Source organism: Aquarana catesbeiana, linkage group LG01 (genome assembly GCF_042186555.1).
Source record: "Aquarana catesbeiana isolate 2022-GZ linkage group LG01, ASM4218655v1, whole genome shotgun sequence".
Lineage (NCBI taxonomy): Eukaryota > Metazoa > Chordata > Amphibia > Anura > Ranidae > Aquarana > Aquarana catesbeiana.
The window spans coordinates 183784985-183808197 of record NC_133324.1 but is presented as its reverse complement, the minus strand read 5'-3'; the positions used below and the strand labels follow the sequence as shown (position 1 = coordinate 183808197).

At 43.4% G+C, this 23213-nt stretch overlaps 1 protein-coding gene across 3 annotated transcripts in view; it reads left to right on the top strand.

Moving 5' to 3' along the window:
• PJA2 (praja ring finger ubiquitin ligase 2) overlaps nucleotides 1–23213 on the top strand; it is a 120676-nt gene that overhangs the window by 406 nt on the left and 97057 nt on the right. The gene's annotated exons all lie outside the window — the stretch shown is intronic.

Genomic DNA, 23213 nt, shown 5'->3' with positions numbered 1-23213 from the left:
TCTCCCTCAGACCGGTGTCTTCTCCCTCAGACCGGTGTCTTCTCCCTCAGACCGGTGTCTTCTCCCTCAGACCGGTGTCTTCTCCCTCAGACCGGTGTCTTCTCCCTCAGACCGGTGTCTTCTCCCTCAGACCGGTGTCTTCTCCCTCAGACCGGTGTCCTCTCCATCTCTTCAGTAAGGATGAGCTCTGGTGTGTTTGCACACTTCACGTGTAGAGCCCACCAGGAAGTTGGCATTGCGCTGCGCTAATCACAGGCAGTGAGACATTTCCTGATCTCTGCAGCCGCACATCAGGAAAATGTCTCCCTGCCTGTGATTAGCGCAGCAATGTGCTGACTTCCTGGCGGGCTCTGCACGTGAAGTGTGCAAACACACCAGAGCTCATCCTTACTCCACAGACAGCGTCCTCTCCTCAGACAGGGTCCTCTCCACAGACAGGGTCCTCTCCACAGACAGGGTCCTCTCCACAGACAGGGTCCTCTCCACAGACAGGGTCCTCTCCACAGACAGGGTCCTCTCCACAGACAGGGTCCTCTCCACAGACAGGGTCCTCTCCACAGACAGGGTCCTCTCCACAGACAGGGTCCTCTCCACAGACAGGGTCCTCTCCACAGACAGGGTCCTCTCCACAGACAGGGTCCTCTCCACAGACAGGGTCCTCTCCACAGACAGGGTCCTCTCCTCAGACAGGGTCCTCTCCTCAGACAGGGTCCTCTCCACAGACAGGGTCCTCTCCACAGACAGGGTCCTCTCCACAGACAGGGTCCTCTCCTCAGACAGGGTCCTCTCCTCAGACAGGGTCCTCTCCACAGACAGGGTCCTCTCCACAGACAGGGTCCTCTCCACAGACAGGGTCCTCTCCACAGACAGGGTCCTCTCCACAGACAGGGTCCTCTCCACAGACAGGGTCCTCTCCTCAGACAGGGTCCTCTCCTCAGACAGGGTCCTCTCCTCAGACAGGGTCCTCTCCTCAGACAGGGTCCTCTCCTCAGACAGGGTCCTCTCCTCAGACAGGGTCCTCTCCTCAGACAGGGTCCTCTCCTCAGACAGGGTCCTCTCCTCAGACAGGGTCCTCTCCTCAGACAGGGTCCTCTCCTCAGACAGGGTCCTCTCCTCAGACAGGGTCCTCTCCTCAGACAGGGTCCTCTCCTCAGACAGGGTCCTCTCCTCAGACAGGGTCCTCTCCACAGACAGGGTCCTCTCCACAGCCTGCCAGCAGTACGGTGTCAGGGGGAGCCATGCTCAGGCTGTGGCTGCTCTTAGTCATCATACTGCCCAGGGATTATTATAATATGGGGGATGGTAGTGAGGTAAGGGATGTACAGCCAGTTGTGCCTTCTTGGTGCCATGACCATAGTGTTATTGTAGCTGTGCTAGATGCAATCAGTGTGTACAGTGTTACTAAACTCACAACAGTAAAATCAGTCTGTATATGCAGTAAAGCATGCTTGTAATACTCCCTGTGTAACCTAAGGGGTTAATCCTCTGCCTTGTGCAAAAGGATGTTTGATCTTGTCTTCTCTGATCTCCTCCTTCTTTCACTGTCCCCAAACCATCTCTTGATAAGACAGCCTTGAGGGCACTCTGCACATGCTCAGTTTGTGTATTGCAAAAACTGTTTTTCTTTCTTGGGAGGGTGCATGTGATTAGCACTGTCCAGACGGAGGGTCAGGGGTCCTTCAGCTTTAAAGAACAATCAGAGGAGAATGAAAACTCCACCTACAAGCTTTGGGTTCTTTTGCACCATACGTGCATGAAAACTGATGGGAAAACCACCCAGATTTCACTTGCAGAGACGTCAGTTTACATGGCCCGATAGCTGGATACCTTTAAAAACGCTTATAAACTAAACCGCGTTTGGCGCCTGAAACGTGGAAATCGTCCGCGTCCGAACCCATTTTTTTTTTTTCCTTGCAAAGAAACGCCATTAAGCGCAACTGCATAAAAACAGCAATAAACGAGACTGTGTACATGGTCACATAGGAGAACATTGAATGAGTTCAGGGGCAGTTGAAAAAAGCGTCCAACTGCCTCTGAACGTATGTTTAACAGTGTCCCGTATACATGGGGCCTTATTTGAACAAGCTAAGGTTAGAAGCCGATTTGCTACCATGGACAGCTGCATTAGTTTTAGTAAATCAACCCCAAACTGAGGGAAAATCTGCAACAGCATCACAGACAGAAGATGAAGGGGTTTATTTAGTAAGCTGGGGGAAGGCTGGACTCCTGTTCTGTCTGTTTATGCAGATTTTCCTCACACTTCTTGTCTAGTAAAAACATTGCCTCCATGAGAGGAAGTGAAGGGAAGTCTCCCTCAGAGGTCTGGATCACCTAGATGTGTAGGAAAACCTAAAGGGGTAATTCCTACACATTGAAAAGATATCCTCTTATTTCTTCTTTGTATGATTAATCCTCTGCTTCCGCTGTAACTCACCACAACGAGGTACATCGTGTCCGCACGCCCATTGGCTCCTGGGATATGAGGACCATCAATCCCAGGAGTCAATGGGCATCTGCTGCTTGTAGCCTCACAATGAGTGCAGCACACTTTGTACTATATACGCTTACACAAGATCCGAAGGTCCATGCTGGGTAGCCAGCAGTGCTGTATCTCAGGAAGAGGAACAAGTGGGCTTCAGATGCCCACACTAAAGATCGAAGCATGCTCGATGGGGGCTACAAAGTGAGTATATTTAAAAAGGAGCATGGATTTAGAATACCTACATTTTATACACATTCCATAATGAATAGCATTAAAGCGGAGTTCCACCCAAAAAATAGAAACTTCCACTTTTCGGAACCCTCCCCCCTCCGGTGTGTATAATCCAGGTATTTGCTACCACTTCCAGGCATAGATAGCTGCAGTATCTGGTATTTGCTACCACTTCCAGACCTAGATAGCTGCAGTATCTGGCGCCTCCTCCGTCATAAAAATATGATGGGAAAACAATGAAAAAACATAAAAAATATAGTTAAAAATGTTTTAATTACTTGCGATGATTCATAGACCATATATAGCCCTTGATGCAATGCAATACACCACTGGCATTGCTGTATCCAAATTTTAATTGGAATTTGACCCATTCCTCATATTGGTGTCCATGCGTGTCAGACTGAGTTGTACTTTTTCAAGTAGAAGGTCAAATGTGGCAATGGATATGCCTGTGAAATTAAAAAAAATTGTCGGGGTAGGTACGGAGCTGTACGTACATGTTTACAAAATATCCTGCCGACATTCACTGTGCAATCAAAGGATGGGTCCATTAGCGACAAACTCTGACTGTGGACCTCTCACGCAATTTTCTACGTCATTCTAGCCTCATCAAGAGCAGTGTCAGGAGCATTTCCTCACATATGCTCATTATGGGATCCATTGCAAAAAAAAGCACAGAAATAGAGGCAAATACAAGTAGAAAACTGCTCTCTCTGCTGCTGCTACCCACTCTGGTCAATATGGCTGAAATGGTTAACTTACAATGTTTTTTGAGCTTGGGGAGGGTCTTGAATGAGGTAATCTTAATAAGCGCGTCTAGACGCAAATGCAGTTAAACGCGGCTAAACGGCATTTTAAACGCCGGTTTCAAGGTGTCAAAAAAATGTGGTCAGAGGACTTTGCCTCAGCGTCCTGTGTACATGGGGCCTAAGCCAGTGTTTCTCAACTCCAGTCCTCAAGGCGCCCCAAAAGGTCCTGTTTTCAGGATTTCCCTCACCAAGGCAGTGAAACTGATCAAATCGCCTGTGCAAAATAACGGGGAGCCTGAAAACATGATCTGTTGGGGCGCCTTGAGGACTGGAGTTGAGAAATGCTGCAATAAGCTTTGACAAAACAAAAAACCTGGAAGCTATTTGCTTTCTATGCAGAGCTACGCCACATGATTCACTATCCAGCTTTAGTAAATCGCCCCCTTGTGCAGGGTGGATTTGATTTAAATCAAGTCATTTTAAATCACTAGTAAAGGCTTGATTTAAATCAACTCAAATCCTAATTTTTAAAGAGAAACTGTCATTTCTGTCCTGCAGCGGCTCCTCCTCTGACCCGCTGTTGACTCAGCAACAGTCCCATTCACTTTAATGGGACGGATGGTGATGTGGCAGTGACACAACAAGGTGAGGGACGTGGCGGCAGTAGGTGTGTGGATGCCTGCTGACAGGCGCTGCAATGATGGATCTGAAATGACAGGTGCTCTTTAAATGTAATGCTCTTTTAAGTCTTGCTGGTAGTTAGAATCTTTACTATTTGCACACAAAATGAAGGTTTGCTGTTTAGAATAATAAGCTGACAGGTTGGTAAAACAGCGATATCAGAACCGATTTTAGGTTAATCGCACATAGTTGGAGAACTACTAAAATAAATTTATTTAATGAAAACAATAACCTTATATTACCTGCTTTACCCATAATAGAGGAACTTCAAAATATTCCCATCTGGGTCTCTTTTACAGTCTGCTGCCATTTTGCTCTTTGAGGGAGGAATAAAGCACTTCAAGCTATGTGCAGTAACACACACAAGGTTTATAAGATGCTTAGAAGGTTTCACTTTCATTTTTACTGCTTGCCCTACCTCCTCACACTTAGAGCCTGGTACAGATGCATTTCTCTTCAAGCAATCATACAGTTTTATAGTGTACATAGATGCGCAAATCAATGGGATAAGGGGATATTCCTTAACTTTGTTTTATCTCATGGTTACTGTGAAACTGTGTGAATGCATCAATACAGCGCATGTTATCTCAGTTTGCAGAGCTTGGATTCATTGAATGAGTCTACCAGAAATGTAAATATTGCAGAATATACAGCCTCATGCTACATAACTAAGCTCCATTTCATGCTGAATAAACAAAATTATTAATGCATCTTAAGTAGAAAACTATCTTTGGATAGATTTTTACTCCAAAAGCATTTTATTAAAATTTTATAAAAATCCCAAAAAATCCAATTTTAAATCTAAAATCTGATTTAAATCAAAAAAATCCTATTTATTTTATATCCACCCTGCCCTTGTGTCTGGTAAACTGTTGTCACCTGGGCAGTAAGTGAGGAGAAATCTCTCTAATGGAGCACCAGATGGCAGTAAAACCTGACCGGGCTTCTAGTACTTCCCTACTGTGACTGCATTTTATTTACTTTGTGAAAACAGTAGTGTGTGTAATCTTGCAAAGAAGGGTGAGGGCACTTTTTTTGGGGAAAAAAAATGTGCCGACTTTACTAATATCTATATATTCGAAGCAGATAAAATAAATATATATAATTTCACCGTAATACGAGATCCAGCTGCTTTGTCTCCTGTCTATGTAATTGAAGACAAAAAGAGCGTCTATGATTAAGGTGCCTTTTTAGATTTTCCCATTGCTTCCACATGACAAATGTTGGTGCAGACCAGTGTTAATTTCGTTGATGAAAATATTTTCGTCAGCTTGAAAGTTTTTAGTGAGGAAATTTAAACAAAAATTAAATTCCAATTAAGTCAATTAAAGAAAACTCTGATCAAAATCCATTCCAATTTTTGTCAATGAATGAAAACAGAATGAAAATGTGAGGGAGGGACTTTTACCCACCTGAACTTCCACTTTTCTTGGACCTTCGTCTGTCAAAGCAGGGGTCCCCAACCTCTGGGCCGCGGATCAGTACCGCTCCGTGGCCTGTCAGATTCCGAGCCGAGCTGCCACCAGTATCCCTTCAGCTACTGTGCATGTGCCGATTCAGTGAAGCATTCGGGGAAAACAAGCAGAGCTTGAGCCAAAGTTTTCCCTGAAAGCTGGCAACCGCTAACAGTGCCGATCCCCGGGATCACCCACTGGGATACAGGATTTCTTTGGAGGGACAGTGCCGATTCCCAGGGATACACAGGTTGGGGATGGGGGTACTGCTTTCCTCTGCTCATACACTGCACAGAAAAAACTGTAGCAAGTGACACACTGCATCTGGTGCCAGGCAAAAGTGCCAAGTGACGTTGGTAAGTGACACTCTGCATTTGGTGGTAGGTGAAGGTGGCAGGTTACGATAGCAAGTGACATGCTGCATTTGATAACAGGCGAAGTTTGTAAGTGACACCGGTGCTGCCTGGGAGTTCTGGAATCATGTCCTGCAGTGCTTAGCACTGTGTAAAATAACAGCCTTCCCAGATCAGTTCTCTGCCCTTTGCACTCCCTCACTCCACCTACTTCCACATCCCCATTACATGTTATTAGGTTTTGACTCCAGCAGTATATAAAGAGTTTGCAAATTCTAGCGCAATGCTTAAATATTGCATTACAATTTAACCTCTTCCCACCCGCGCTATAGCCAAAAGACGGCTACAACGTGGGCCTAAATTGGCATGTGCTGCCTGCGCACCCTGTAATCAGCAAGTCCATGAGACTCGGCTGATCACAGATCAGAGTAAGGGGTCAATCCCAGCCCCTTACCTTGCTATTAGCTGTCAGCCAATGACAGCAGATCACGTGATGTAAACAGAAGCCTTTAACCACTTGACCACTGGGCACTTAAACCCCCTTAATAACCAGACCAATTTTCAGCTTTCGGTGCACACACTTTGAATGACAATTACTCAGTCATGCAACACTGTACCCAAATGAAATTTTTGTCCTTTTTTTTCACACAAATAGAGCTTTCTTTTGGTGGTATTTAATCACCGCTGGGGCTGGGTTCTTTATTTTTTGCGCTATAAAAGGAAAAAAGACTGAAAATTCTGTAAAAAAAAAAAAAAAAATTTTCTTCGTTTCTGTTATAAAATTTTGCAAATTAGTAATTTTTTCTTCATATATTTTGGCCAAAATTTATACCGCTACATATCTTTGGTAAAAATAACCCAAATCGGTGTATATTATTTGGTCTTTGTGAAAGTCCACAAGTTATGGTGCCAATCTCTGAAAATTGATCACACCTGAAGTACTGACGGCCTATCTCATTTCTTGAGACCCTAACATGGCAGAAAAGTACAAATACCCCACAAATGACCCCTTTTTGGAAAGAAGACATTCCAAGGTATTTAGAAAGATGCATGATGAGTTTTTTGAAGTTGTCATTTTTTCCCACAATTCTTTGCAAAATCAAGATTTATTTATTTATTTTTTCTCCACAAAATTGTCATATTAGCAGGTTATTTCTTACATACAGCATACGCATACCACAAATTACATCCCAAAACACATTCTGCTATTACTTTCGAGTACAGTAATACTACATGTGTGAGACTTTTACACAGCGTGGCCACATACAGAGGCCCAACATGCACGGAGCACCTTCAGGCGTTCTGGAGCACCCAGGCCAATTCTGACATTTCTCTCCTACATGTAAAAATCATAATTTATTTGCTAGAAAATTACATAGAACCCCAAAACATTATATATGTTTTTTTAGCAAAGACCCTAGAGAATACAATGGCGGTTGTTGCAACTTTTTATCTCGCACGATATTTGTGCAGCAATTTTTCAAACGCGTTTTTTGTTTTAAAAAAACTGTTTTGTGCTTTAAAAAAAAAAACAAAACAGTAAAATTAGACCAATATGTTTGCATAATGTGAAAGCTGAAGTTATGCCGAGTAAATAGATACCTAACATGTCACCCTTCAAAATTGCACACCCTCGTGGAATGGCGCCAAACTTCGCTACTTAAAAATCCCCATAGGAGACGCTTTAAAATTTTTTACTGGTTACATGTTGTGAGTTACAGAGGAGGTCTAGGGCCAAAATTATTGCTCTTGCTTTACCGATCGAAGCGATACCTCACATGTGTGGTTTGAACACCATTTTCATATGTGGGCGGGACTTACGTATGCGTTCGCCTCTGCATGCGAGCACACGGGGAAAAAAATATATATATATTTTTTTTAATTCATTTTACTTTATTTTAGTTTGATGCTTTTTTCCAAAAAATACATTTTTTGATCACTTTTATTCCTATTACAATAAATGTAAACATCCTTTGTAATAGGAATATGGCATATAGGTAGAGGTCGACCGATATGGGTTTTTCTCTGGCTGATGCCGATATTTAGAAATCACGGTGGCCGATGGCCGATATGTGATGCCGATTTTTTTTTTTTTTTTTTTTTTTTTTTTTTTTTTTTTTTTTGGGCCGATATATCAGGCCGATTTTTTTTTTTTTTTTCCTCCCCCTTCATCTCATAAAATCTAATAGTTAGACCCCTTTCACACTGGGGCGTTTTTCAGGCGCTTTTGGGCTAAAAATGACGCCTGTAAAGTGCCTGTAAAACAGCTCCCCTGCAGTCTCAGTGTGATATCCCAAGTGCTTTCACACTGAGGCAATGCGCTGGCAGGATGTTAAAAAAAAGTCCCGCAAGCGGCATCTTTGGAGAGGTGTATACCGCTCCTGCCCATTGAAATGAATGTGCACCGCTGCCGAAGCGCCTGCAAAGCGTTTCGGCAGCGGCGCTTCAGGGGCGCATTTAACCCCTTCCTCGGCTGCTAGCTGGGTTATAAGCGCCCTGCTAGCAGCCGAATAGCGTCGCTAAAATGACGGTAAAGCAACGCTAAAACTAGCAGCGTTTTACCGTCAACGCATGCCCGCTCCAGTGTGAAAGCAACCTTAAGTGATACAGAACATTTAAACATTTAATAAACAAAACAAACCTCCAATCAGTTCACTTGTATGTAGAATTTAGATTAAAAAAAACAAAAACTATATCTTAAATATTAAATACACAAAAACAGGTCATCAAAACTTTTGGATGAAAAAAAAATGGGCTAACTTTACTGCTTAGTGTATTTTTTTTTTTTTTATTTATTAGTGTTTTTTCAAAAAATATTGCGTTTGAAAGACCGCCACGCAAATACCGTGTGACATAAAATATTGCAACAACCGCTATTTTATTCCCTAGGGTCTCTGCTAAAAAAAAAAAAAAAATATATATATATATATATATATATATATATATATATATATATATATATATATATATATATATATATATATATATATATATATATATATATATATATATATATATATATATATATATATATATATATATATATATGAATGTTTGGGGGTTCTAAGTGATTTTCTAGCAGAAAATACAGGATTTTTACTTGTAAGCAACAAGTGTCAGAAAAGATTTAGTCTTTAAATGGTTAAACTGAGAACTTCTCGGAGCTCAGTTCATTCATAAGTGTAAACATTGTATCCTTCAGGTTCTTTTTATCAGATTTGGCAGGCTGCCCAGAGGAGGAGAGAAGTAGCTTCACAGACGTTTTCAGGCAACTTGTATTGACTTCTATTACAGAAGTCATTTGCAAGTCCGCTGATATCGGCCTTTTTTATCAGCACAATCGGCCGATACCGATTAAGTAAACACCAAATATCGGTCGACCTCTAATGACAGGTCCTCTTTACAGTGAGATATGGGGTCAATAAGACCCCACATCTCAACTCTAGGCTGGGAAGCCTGAAATTTAAAAAAAAAAAAAAAAAAACTGTCCTGGCTTCGATTGTAGCGGAGAGTCGGTAGAAGCACCTGAGGGCGGCGGGAGGGGGGGACGTCCCCTCTCGCCTCCCGTAAGAACGATCAAGCAGTGGAACAGCCGCTATGATCGTTCTCATGGTGTAGGGAATCGCCGGCTGAAAAAGCTGATATCTGAATGATGCCTGTAGCTGCACCCATCATTCAGATATCCCCACACAAAGTCAAGGACGTCGTATGACGGCCGGCGGGCGGGAAGTGGTTAAAACTGTTTTTTTTTTTTTTTTTTTTACTCAAAGTTGTCCATTTATACAATATTTCTAACACATAGCATGTACATACCACAAATAACACCCCAAAATAATTTCTCCTACTCCTCCTGAGTACGGCGATACCACATGTGTGAGACTTACACAGCCTGGCCACATACAGAGGCCGAGTATAGCAGAGCATGGCTGGGTATCGCAGAGTATTATTATACATGATTTATATAGCGCCAGCAGTTTACGCAGCGCTTTACAATATAAAAAGGAGACAATACAGTTATAATACAAGAGGATTAAGAGGGGCCTGCTCGGAAGAGCTTACAATCTAATAGGGTGGGGCAGGTGGTACAAAAGGTTGTAACTGTGGGGAATGAGCTGATGGAAGTGGTAAAAGATTAGTTAGAGACGTTATAGGCTTTCCTGAAGAGATGAGTTCTCAGGGATAGCCGGACAGGTGGAGGTAGCGAGTTCCAGAGGATGGGAGAGGCTCTGGAGACGAGCATGAGAGGAGGAGATGAGAGAGCTTGAGAGTAGGAGGTTTTGAGAAGAGCGGAGCGGACGATTTGGGTGATATTTGGAGATAAGATTGGTGATGTAGCTCGGAGCAGAGTTGTGAATGGCTTTGTATGTTGTGGTTAGTATTTTGAATTGAATTCACTGGGTGATTGGGATCCAGTGTAGGGATTGGAGGAGAGGGTTGGCAGACACTGAGCGGTTGGTAAGGTGGATAAGTCTGGCAGCAGCATTCATGATAGACTGGAGAGGGGATAGCCTATGGAGAGGCAGGCCAATGAGAAGGGAGTTGCAATAGTCAAGGCGAGAGATAACAAGGGAGTGAATGAGGAGCTTGGTGGTTTCATTTGTTAAAAAGGGGCGAATTTTAGAGATGTTACGGAGGTGAATTCTACAAACTTTTGACAACGATTGGATTTGAGGCTGAAATGACAAGTCAGAGTCTAGGATTACACCTAGTACCCTGGCGTGAGGGGAGGGACTGATGGTTGCATTGTTGATTTTGATGGAAAAGTCGTGGAGGGGGGCACGGGCGGGGGGGAATATTAATAGCTCAGTTTTAGAGAGATTTAGTTTAAGGAAGTGGTGCGACATCCATGCTGATATGTCAGTTAGTAAGTTAGTAATGCGAGAGGAGACTGAAGGAGTGAGGTGAGGAGTAGACAGATAGATTTGGGTGTCATCGGCGTATAAGTGGTACTGGAAGCCGTGGGCAGTTATCAAGTGACCAAGGGAGGAGGTGTAGATAGAGAAGAGAAGGGGTCCAAGAACAGAGCCTTGGGGGACCCCCACAGAAAGGGGCATTGGAGAGGAGGAGAAAAAAAAAAAAAAACTAACTACAGTGGGGGCGGCACAATGGTGTAGTGGGTAGCACTTTCACCTAGCAGTAAGAAGGGCCGCTGGTTCAAATCCCAACCACGACACTACGTGCCTGGAGTTTGCATGTTCTCCTTGTGCCTGCGTGGGTTTCCTCCGGGTACTCCGGTTTCCTCCCACACTCCAAAAACATGCTGGTAGGTTAATTGGATCCTGTCTAAATTGATGGCGCCATAAATAAATAAAAATAACCAGTAAAGTTAGGCCATTTTGTTTACGTCGTGAGAATCGTAATCTTTTTATTGTAAGCAAAAAAATCTTGATTCTCATTATGGCCAGAATCGTGCAGCTCTGTAACAAACTTTGGTAACCCCCTTTTTTTTTTTTCCTTCAAAATTATCAGTCTTTGTTTAGCAAAAAATAAAAACCCAGTAGTGATTTAAATACCACCAAAAGAAAGCTCTATTTGTGTGAAAAAAAAAAGATAACATTTTCATATGGATACAGTGTAGCAAGACTGCGCAATTGTCATTCAAAGAGTGACAGCGCTGAAAATTGGCCTGGGCAGGAAGGGGGTTTAAGTGCCCAGTAAGCAAGTGGTTGACTAAACCCATTAAATTTTAGTCGACTAAAGCACAACTAAAACAATTCAGATGTTAAAATACAACTAAAACTAAAATGGCATTTTAGTCTAAAGACTATGACTGACTTGAAATTTGATGTCAAACTTAAAGGGGTTGTAAACCCTTGAGGTTTTTCACCTTAATTCATTAAGGTGAAAAACCTTCTGTAGTGCTGCAGCCCCCCCTTTTCTTACCTGAGCCTGATCGTATCATTGATAGGGATGAGCACAGCAGTTCCAGACACTGGCTGTCAATCAAATCCAGTGACACGGGGGGCAGGGCTGAGTCCTGCTGTCTGTGTCAATGGACACAGCAGCTGGACTCGGGAGCGCGCCCTCACGAGTGTCTCCATGGAATGCGGCTCTCCAGTTCATTGAGAAGAGGAAGAGCCAGGAGCGCCGTTGAGGGACCCCAGAAGAGGAGGATTGGGCCACTTTGTGCAAAACCCTTGCACAGAGGAGGTTTGATACGTTTGTTTAAAAAAAAAAAACAACCTTTACAAACCCTTTTAATACTGGTGTAGACAACAGATTTCACATACCTGTTGTAAATGAAGTGAACTTGCGGCATTTGCGGTGTGCAAAGGCGTGTGGAGACCATATAGACACCACATCCTCAGTGCAGCTGTTTCTTCTCCCGCTGCTGCAGTTGTCACACAGACAGCACAGAGCACTTTTGTGGCTGGGCAGACAGAGCCTGATGAGTAAGCTGAGACACTAGATTTCAATGCATTCCCACTTCCATCGTGAATTATAGCAAGCAGTGGGCGGATCCATAGCCAATAGATAGCTGTGACAGGTAGGGGTGGAAGCATACAGAAACGGGAGATTTGCCTGTCTCTGTATGCCAACGTACAGTTGGCCTTAATTACCTCCAGTTTTGTCATCTACAAACTGGAGGTAATTATTTTTAAATCTGGTGCAGTAATAGCACCACTTTGTGAAAGAACTTTGTAAATCAGCCACATGTATTGGCAAATCTACCAAAACCAGTGGCAGGGATTTTTTCGAATCTGGCAAAGGCCATTTTACTGCCTGAAAAGTGGTGTTTGGGCTTTCTTAAATCTGAGTTTAAAGCGGAGTGCCAGTCTTTTTTTCCAGTTTTTTAAAAGTCAGCAGCTACAAAAAGTGTAGCTGCTGACTTTTTTAATAAACAGACACTCGCCTGCCCAAAGCCTCGCGCCTGTCCACCCCCCCTTCTCTCTGCGGCGCCGTCATTGCAATTGTGGCACGCACTGCGCATGCACTCTCTCCTAGTGGCCAGGCAATCTTCTGGGACCTGTGACATAGTTACATAGTAGGTGAGGTTGAAAAAAGACAAGTCCATCAAGTCCAACCTATGTGTGTGATTATGTGTCAGTATTACATTACATATTCCTGTATATTGCGGTCATTCAGGTGATTATCTAATAGTTTCTTGAAGCTATCAATGCTCCCCGCTGAGACCACCGCCTGTGGAAGGGAATTCCACATCCTTGCCGCTCTTACAGTAAAGAACCCTCTACGTAGTTTAAGGTTAAACCTCTTTTCTTCTAATTGTAATGAGTGGCCACGAGTCTTATTAAACTCTCTTCTGCGAAAAAGTTTTTATCCCTATTGTGGGGTCACCAGTACAGTATTTGTAAATTGAAATCATATCCCCTCTCAAGCGTCTCTTCTCCAGAGAGAATAAGTTCAGTGCTCGCAACCTTTCCTCATAACTAAGATCCTCCAGACCCTTTATTAGCTTTGTTGCCCTTCTTTGTACTCGCTCCATTTCCAGTATGTCCCTCCTGAGGACTGGTGCCCAGAACTGGACAGCATACTCCAGGTGCGGGCGGACCAGAGTCTTGTAGAGCGGGAGAATTATCGTTTTATCTCTGCAGTTGATCCCCCTTTTAATGCATGCCAATATTCTGTTTGCTTTATTAGCAGCAGCTTGGCATTGCATGCCATTGCTGAGTCTATCATCCACTAGGACCCCCAGGTCCTTTTCCATCCTAGATTCCCCCAGAGGTTCTCCCCCCAGTGTATAGATTGCATTCATATTTTTGCCACCCAAATGCATTATTTTACATTTTTCTACATTGAACCTCATTTGCCATGTAGTCGCCTACCCCATTAATTTGTTCAGGTCTTTTTGCAAGATTTCCACATCCTGCGGAGAAGTTATTGCCCTGCTTAGCTTAGTATCGTCTGCAAATACAGAGATTGAACTGTTTTTATCCCATCCTCCAGGTCGTTTATGAACAAATTAAATAGGATTGGTCCCAGCACAGAACCCTGGGGAACCCCACTACCCACCCCTGACCATTCTGAGTACTCCCCATTTATCACCACCCTCTGAACACGCCCTTGTAGCCAGTTTTCAATCCATGTACTCACCCTATGGTCCATGCCAACGCACCTTATTTTGTACAGTAAACGTTTATGGGGAACTGTGTCAAATGCTTTTGCAAAATCCAGATACACCACGTCTACGGGCCTTCCTTTATCTAGATGGCAACTCACCTCCTCATAGAAGTTTAATAGATTGGTTTGGCAAGAACGATTCTTCATGAATCCATGCTGATTACTGCTAATGATATCATTCTTATTACTAAAATCTTGTATATAGTCCCTTATCATCCCCTCCAAGAGTTTACATACTATTGATGTTAGGCTAACTGGTCTGTAATTCCCAGGGATGTTTTTTGGGCCCTTTTTAAATATTGGTGCTACATTGGCTTTTCTCCAATCAGCTGGTACCATTCCAGTCAATAGACTGTCTGTAAAAATTAGGAACAACGGTCTGGCAATCACCTGACTGAGTTCCCTAAGTACCCTCGGATGCAAGCCATCTGGTCCCGGTGATTTATTAATGTTAAGTTTCTCAAGTCTAATTTTAATTCCGTCCTCTGTTAACCATGTAGGTGCTTCCTGTGTTGTGTCATGAGGATAAACACTGTAGTTTTGGTTACTGAAGCCCCCCGATTCACTCGTGAAGACTGAGGAGAAGAATAAATTCAATACCTCTGCCATCTCCCCATCCTTTGTAACCAGATGTCCTTCCTCATTCTTTATGGGGCCAATATGGTCTGTCCTCCCTTTTTTACTGTTTACATACTTAAAGAATTTCTTGGGATATTTTTTGCTCTCCTCCGCTATGTGTCTTTCATGTTCTATCTTAGCCAACCTAATTGCACCCTTACATTTCTTATTGCATTCTTTATAAATTCTGAATGCTGTGGATGATCCCTCAACCTTGTATTTTTTGAAGGCCTTCTCCTTTGCTTTTATATGCATTTTTACATTGGAGTTAAGCCATCCAGGATGTTTGTTTGCTCTTTTAAATTTATTACCCAATGGGATACATTGGCTAATGCCCTTATTTAATATGCTCTTAAAGCAAACCCATCTCTCCTCCGTATTCTTTGTTCCTAATATTTTATCCCAATTTATGCCTTTTAGCAAGGTTTGTAGTTTAGGGAAGTTGGCTCTTTTGAAATTCAGTGTCTTTGTGGTCCCTTCATGTCTCCTATTTGTGTGATTTATACTGAAACTAATTGACCTGTGATCGCTGTTACCTAAATTACCCCGTATTTCCACATCTGTTATCAGGTCTGTATTGTTGGTAATCAGTAGATCTAGTAATGTTTTATTTCTAGTTGGTGCGTCTACCATCTGACCCATAAAATTGTCCTGCAAGACACTAAGGAACTGGCGAGCCTTAAATGAATGCGCGGTTCCCTCCGCCCAGTCTATGTCTGGATAATTAAAATCCCCCATTATGATAACACTTCCCATCCTTGCTGCTAATCCAATTTGTGATAGGAGATCCGTCTCCACTTCCTCCCTCAGGTTAGGGGGCCTATAGCATACTCCCAGTATTATTTTCCCCTTAGCTTCATCCCTTTGGAGCTCTACCCATAAAGATTCCACCTCCTCCCTAGCCCCCTCAGTGATGTCATCTCTCACATTCACTTGTACATTATTCTTGATATATAGGCATACCCCTCCCCCTTTTTTACCCTCTCTGTCCTTGCGGTATAGTGTATACCCTTGAATGTTTGCCAGCCAATCATGAGAGCTGTTGAACCAGGTCTCTGAAATTCCCACAAAATCCAAATCCTCCTTGTACAACAGTATCTCTAGTTCACCCATCTTGTCCGCCAGGCTCCTGGCATTGGTGAACATGCCACATAGTTTAGACCGGTCGCATATTGTCCTCGTATTGGGTGTTTCAAGATTGCAACTTGGACTTGCTACTATACTCGCCTTGTGTTTTTGTGCTTTGGTTAACCTACCACTAATGCCCCCAATACTACCCTCTGGAATATCTTCCGCGCTGGCTATCACTGTCTCTGGACCCTCCCCCTCCATCGCCTAGTTTAAAAACCCCTCTAACTTTTTGGCCATCTTCATTCCCAGCAGATCTGCACCCTCCTCATTTAGGTGCAGTCCGTCCCTTCTATAGTACCGGTTACCGACTGAGAAGTCGGCCCAGTCCTCCAGGAACCCAAACCCCTCCTTACTACACCAGCTCTTCAGCCACTTGTTTACTTCCCTAATCTCCCTCTGCCTCTCTGGTGTGGCTCGATGTACCGGTAGTATTCCTGAGAACACTACCTTGGAGGTCCTTTTCCTCAATTTAGCTCCTAAGTCCCTAAAATCGTTCTTTAGGACACTCCATCTGCCTCTGACTTTGTCATTGGTGCCAACGTGCACCATGACAGCCGGGTCTTCCCCAGCCCCTCCCAGTAATCTGGTATTGCATATAATAGATGGGGAAATGGCGCTACCCTATATGTGTCTTATAATGATTACCTATGTCATAAAATGAACGAGGATATTACTATCCCAATGTTTCTACCACACTGTGCTTAATTCCATAAAAGTGCATTAGGTTTGTAAAAATAATAATACTGAGTGATAATGGTATCCAGCGTCTAAACTGTGACAATATGTCCCTTTGGCAGACGCCCTTAATGTGTGGTAATGTGTAACATCCAGAGACAAAATCCCTTTAAAAAGAATATCACTAGCGGTGCAAACTCAAACAGGTCTCAATGTGTACATACATTATATACAGTACAAGAATTAATGTTTCAAGGTGGAATGTTTGTGGAGTGCCACCACTTACTACACCTATATATTTGAAACCTGTACCATGCATGAGCTAATTGTGATTAGAGCATAGAAAAGATTATATGTATCTCAAACCGTATGTGCTGTGACCTGTTTAAAATAGAATATACATATATCAAAACTGCATTTGCAACTATATAATTGTGACAAGAGAGCTATAAAAAAACTATGAACAGAGTCCAATGGATCAAAAATAAATAAAAAATAATAAGTAAATTATAAAGCGTCCCGACTATGTGCAGTCCAAACTTTTTTTTAAAAAGTGGGTGACTATGTCAACGGTGATTTCTGTGCTCTTCAGAGACAAGAAAAATTGGTGACTCCAGGTGCTCCCCCCCAATGTGATCCCCACTCACCAGAAGTAGTCACCCCTGCAGGGGTAGCAGGCATAGAGTGGGTTTCTAGAGTGAAGATTCCTGTGTATTTCCTGGTTACCTCCGGTTGTCCGTGGGTGTATCCCAATGCCTCGGTGTGGGGTCTCCAGCAGGCTTTGTTCAGGGATGGGCTCCTCCGTATTTCCTCAGTAGATCAATGTGTTTTCCTCTGCTGTCCGACCACTACCGACCACCGGCTTGTTGACCCTCCGCTGTGTATACCGGCTTCCAGTCTGCTACCTACTGCTTGTTCCTGGTTCCAGTCCAGTGGGACTGGAACCAGGAACAAGCAGTAGGTAGCAGACTGGAAGCCGGTATACACAGCGGAGGGTCAACAAGCCGGTGGTTGGTAGTGGTCGGACAGCAGAGGAAAACACATTGATCTACTGAGGAAATACGGAGGAGCCCATCCCTGAACAAAGCCTGCTGGAGACCCCACACCGAGGCATTGGGATACACCCACGGACAACCGGAGGTAACCAGGAAATACACAGGAATCTTCACTCTAGAAACCCACTCTATGCCTGCTACCCCTGCAGGGGTGACTACTTCTGGTGAGTGGGGATCACATTGGGGGGGAGCACCTGGAGTCACCAATTTTTCTTGTCTCTGAAGAGCACAGAAATCACCGTTGACATATTCACCCACTTTTTTAAAAAAAGTTTGGACTGCACATAGTCGGGACGCTTTATAATTTACTTATTATTTTTTATTTTTGATCCATTGGACTCTGTTCATAGTTTTTTTATAGCTCTCTTGTCACAATTTTATATAGTTGCAAATGCAGTTTTGATATATGTATATTCTATTTTAAACAGGTCACAGCACATACGGTTTGAGATACATATAATCTTTTCTATGCTCTAATCACAATTAGCTCATGCATGGTACAGGTTTCGAATATATAGGTGTAGTAAGTGGTGGCACTCCACAAACATTCCACCTTGAAACATTAATTCTTGTACTGTATATAATGTATGTACACATTAAGACCTGTTTGAGTTTGCACCGCTAGTGATATTCTTTTTAAAGGGATTTTGTCTCTGGATGTTACACATTACCACACATTAAGGGCGTCTGCCAAAGGGACATATTGTCACAGTTTAGACACTGGATACCATTATCACTCAGTATTATTATTTTTACAAACCTAATGCACTTTTATGGAATTAAGCACAGTGTGGTAGAAACATTGGGATAGTAATATCCTCATTCATTTTATGACATAGGTAATCATTATAAGACACATATAGGGTAGCGCCATTTCCCCATCTATTATATCCAATACCCGAATAGTCCCACCAGGGACTCACTAGGGGAGGCTGCAAACCCTGCCATTCCTAAGCGCGGACTAATCACATATATTACCTCCCAGTAATCTGTCCACAAGATCCGTGATGTGCCGAACCCGAGCGCCCGGTAGACAACATACTGTTCGGCGCTTCAGGTCTTGGTTACAGATTGCCCTCTCTGTCCTTCTAAGAATTGAGTCCCCTACCACCAGAATCTGTCTTTCCTTTCCCTTTGCTGCCCCCCCCACTCTCACTGGAGGAGTTCTTCCCCTGGCAGCTAGGAGAGTCCCTCATCTCCAGCAGTGCTGGTCCCTGACTGGTTACACCAATGTCACTCAATGGAGCGTACTTATTGGGATGCTCCAGTCCTGGATCGGCCTCCCTGGCACTTCCCCCTCTACCCCTCCTGACTGTCACCCATCTACTCTTTGCTAGTGCCTGCACCTCTTTGTCTCCACCCGCCTCTGTGCTGGCCCCTGCCGGCACCTGCCGTGTACGTTCCTGGCTCACCTTTAGTATGGAGGGACTTCTCAGTGCTGACAGTTGCTTCCCCAGATTCAGAACCTGGGCTTCCAGGGAAACAATGTGCTTACATTTTGCACAGCAGTATTCGCCCTCGATCGGCTGATCAAGGAACGCATACATGCGGCAAGATGTACAAAGAGTCGCTTCTCCACACCCGCCAGGAATCGTACCTATTAAATTTGGTGAGGATTTGGGGATTTTACCCTGTCCAAATTACCTAACAACTAGCTTCCTGGCACTAATACTCAAGACAATACACAGGTACACAATACACAAGTACTAACGATCCACACACACTACTCAGACAACACTCAGATACTCACACTACACAGGTACTATGACCCCTGTTATAACCTCCTGTTTTGAACTCTTGTTTTTAACTCCCACTTAATCCAGCTCCACTTACACCAAGCTCCACAGCTTCAAACTGAGCACGCTCAGACTGAGTCCTACAACAAGTTAAATAGGCACCTGTGAGCAATTAACCAAACCCCTTAATTGATAGACTGATGAAACAAGAAAAAAAAAAAAAAAAAAAAAGCTATTTAAAAAGTGACAGCAAAAGGCAAATTAAAAACTAAAAGGAAAAGTCCCCAAAATGCAACCCAGCAAACACACACCAACAGACAGCAAACACACACCAACAGACAGCAAACACACACCAACAGACAGCAAACACACACCAACAGACAGCAAACACACACCAACAGACAGCAAACACACACCAACAGACAGCAAGACTTGTATACTCTAACACTTGTTTTTAACTCCCACTTAATCCAGCTCCACATGTCCCAGAAGATTGCAGAGAGAGAGAGGGGCCGCCAAGGGGAGAGATCTGGCCATGATACCAGGGTCTTAAGACTGTTGCAGGTATATACAGGCACTATATACCTGCTTTAACAACCGTGGTGCCCTTTATTCAAAGTGTACAGGAGCAGAGTAGTGCTGACATGATCTCTCCTTCAGAGAGGAGTGTGTGGTGATGTGACCAAACAGGGAAGTATAGAAACAAAAAAGTATCGCTACCCCAGAATTTCGTTTTAAGCTGTCTTCCAAACATGAGAATGATGTGGCCTTTGTGTGTTGGAGGTTATGTCAGATAGACATTAGCTAGGTCTTTTTAGGTTCTAAAAACTTGCTTGCAGTTTTTTTTTTTTTTTTTTTTTTTGAGGTCATATGTAATGAATTTAGTAAGACCCCTTTCACACCTGAGGTGCTATAGCACTAAAAATAGTGGCTGTAAAGCACCTCTCCTCTCGAGTGCTTTCACACTGGAGCGGTGCGCTGGCAGGACGTCAAAAGTCCTGCAAGCAGCATCTTTGAGGCACTTTAGGAGTGATATATACACTGCTTCTAAAGCGCCCCTGCCTATTGAAATCAATACGCAGTCGTGCTTTGCCGGCGCTTTTAACCTTTTTATTTTTGGCACTAGCTGGGGTGGAAAGAACCGCTAAAATGACGGTAAAGCGCCGCTAAAAATAGCATCGCTTTACCGCCAACACCCCAATGTGAAAGGGCTCTTAGACAAACTTGCTCTGCGTTCTGGTTTTTGGAACATGTTTTGAAGTCTGCTAAGGGCATTTACTTTATAGGAATTTTAACTGTATGTCTCCTGGCTTATATCTAATCAGGTACCACTCTAGCTGCGGCCCCCCCCACAAAAAAGAACATTGTCAGTGCACTTAAGTGCGAGCGCTCTTCGGATGCTGGTTTTCCAGCATATCCCTTTTGAGAAAAGCTGATTGTTAGACTGGCTTCTCTTGAAAAGACAGTTGTTCATACTGACCAATTGTTGGCCTGTTCCTGTTAAACCGGCTGATATTTGCCACATGTGTATCCAGCCTTAGGCAGGCCATACATGGTGCCAATTTCTTTCCTGCAACCACGGGTTGCAGGAAAGAAATTTGCTCAAATCCCCCCCCCATCAACACAGCCATGCGGGAAGTCCCCCTTGTCTTCCACTGGCGGGGGGCAGGGGAAGCTGTCCCCGCCGGGAGAAGCTAGTGATTATCATAATAATCATAAGAGAATCCGGCAGCCTGGTTGTACCCAAGTTGATCAATCAACTTGGTACATACAGCCTACCCATACACAGTTCAAATCTTGGCCTGTTCCTGCTGAATAGGCTGAGATGCGAACCCTCTATGGCTGATATTACACTCCTGTGGAAGATGCTTACTGTGTGGGTGTTATCATTTTATGGCTCCTGGTATTGATATGCAGTGCCATTTAATCAATATTTAACATGCATTGAATATATAGTGGGTTGTGTTCATATTTTTCTTCATAAATGTGTGCTGTGACCTCCTTTTTATATTGTTCTATTATGTACATCACTGTGCAAAAGTTTTAGGCAGTTGTGAAAAAAAATTTTTGTGTGCTTTTTCAAAAAAGCCTGAACGGCATATCTTGAAACCCTAGTCTGCATTGAAATCTTTGCCTGGGAGAAACCTTGCTGATGCAGTATAACTGCCTTGGGGTAATTTACTAAAACTGGAGAGTGCAAAATCTGGTGCAGCTGTGCATGGTAGCTAATCCGCTTTTAGCTCAAGCTAGTTTAACCAGTTCCTGACCAGCTCACGCCGATGTACGTCGGCAGAATGGCACGGCTGGGCAAATGGGCGTACCCGTACGTCCCTTTAAATTTGCCGCCGTGCCATTGAGTGTGCGGCGGCGCACGCCAGCCGGGAGCTCTGTGAGTTGGGTTGTGGGTCCCACAGACTCTATCGCCGCGGGGATACCCGCGATCGCCTCACGGAGAGGAAGAACGGGGAGATGCTAATGTAAACAAGCATCTCCCCGTTCTGCCTAGTGACGGTCACTGATCTCTGCTCCCTGTGATCGGTAGCAGAGATCGGTGATGTAGAAACACTCCCCAGGACATACTTAACCTCTACACTGCCCCCTAGTGGGTAACCCCTTCACTGCCAGTGTCATTTACACAGGAATCAGTGCATTTGTATAGCACTGATTGCTGTATAAATGACAGTAGTCCCAAAAATGTGTCAGAAATGTCCGATGTGTCCGCCAATAATGTAGAAGTCACGAAAAAAATCGCTGATCGCCGCCATTACTAGTAAAAAAAAAAAAAAAAAAAAATTATCAATAAAAATGCCATAAACCTATCCCCTATTTTGTAGACGCTATAACTTTTGCACAAACCAATCAAACGCTTATTGCGTTTTTTTTTTTTTTTTTTTTTTTACCAAAAATATGTAGAAGAATACGTATCGGCCTAAACTGAGGAAAAAAAATGTTTTTTAAAAAGATTTTTTGGGGATATTTATTTTAGCAAAAAGTAAATTAGTGTTTTTCAAAATCAGCGCTATTTTTTTTTTTTTTTTGGTTTATAGCGCAAAAAATAAAAACCGCAGAGGTGATCAAATACCACCAAAAGAAAGATCTATTTGTGGGAAAAAAAGGACGTCAATCTTGTTTGGGAGCCACGTTGCACGACCGCGTAATTGTCAGTTTAAGCGACGCAGTGCCGAATCGCAAAAAGTGACCTGGTCAGGAAGGGGGTAAATTCTTCCGGGCCTGAAGTGGTTAATTTAAGCTTTGACAATAAGCCATCGTTCACATCAGCGTGATTTGACATGTAAAATTGCAGCCTATTCCCCGCAACAGCACTGTCCCAATCAGTGTGATGCTGACTTTGCGGCACTGTACCGATTTCCAAAAGTAGTTCCTGCACTACTTTTGTCGACTTTGGGGCATTTTCAATAGACATCTGTGCATGAACTCGCACAGATGTCTCTCAACTCGCCCTGAAATGTGGTTTGAAATTGTGCGAGTTCAGCAGAACTCACACGATTTCAAACCCGCGTTCAGTGTGAACGAAGGCTAAAATCTAGAAGCCCATTTGGTTTCTCTGCAGAGACATAAATACAGGATAACCAGATTCGTGATGCAAATATTAGGTAAGTACAGATGGCAAATAGAAAAGACCTTCTATACATAAATAACAGCTTGATTATGGTGCAAATATATATACACGTAAGCATTACCGGTTCACCTCTTTAAATGTGATTTAGCTCTCTATCCCTATTTTAATCAGGTGGAATGTCATCTAGTTCATCACAGGTGGAAGCCTAATTCAACCAGGTATCCCAAATCTTTCCGTATTTTGCTGGGCATCCTCTGTGAGCATAAATTTCTTTTTTATAAGGTAGCACAGAGTTTATTGTTGCAACCCATTCCCGAATAGTAGGTGGCGTTGCCCTGAGCCATTTCCTTGCAATGAGCAGTCTGGCAATAAACGTTTCTTGTAGAAAC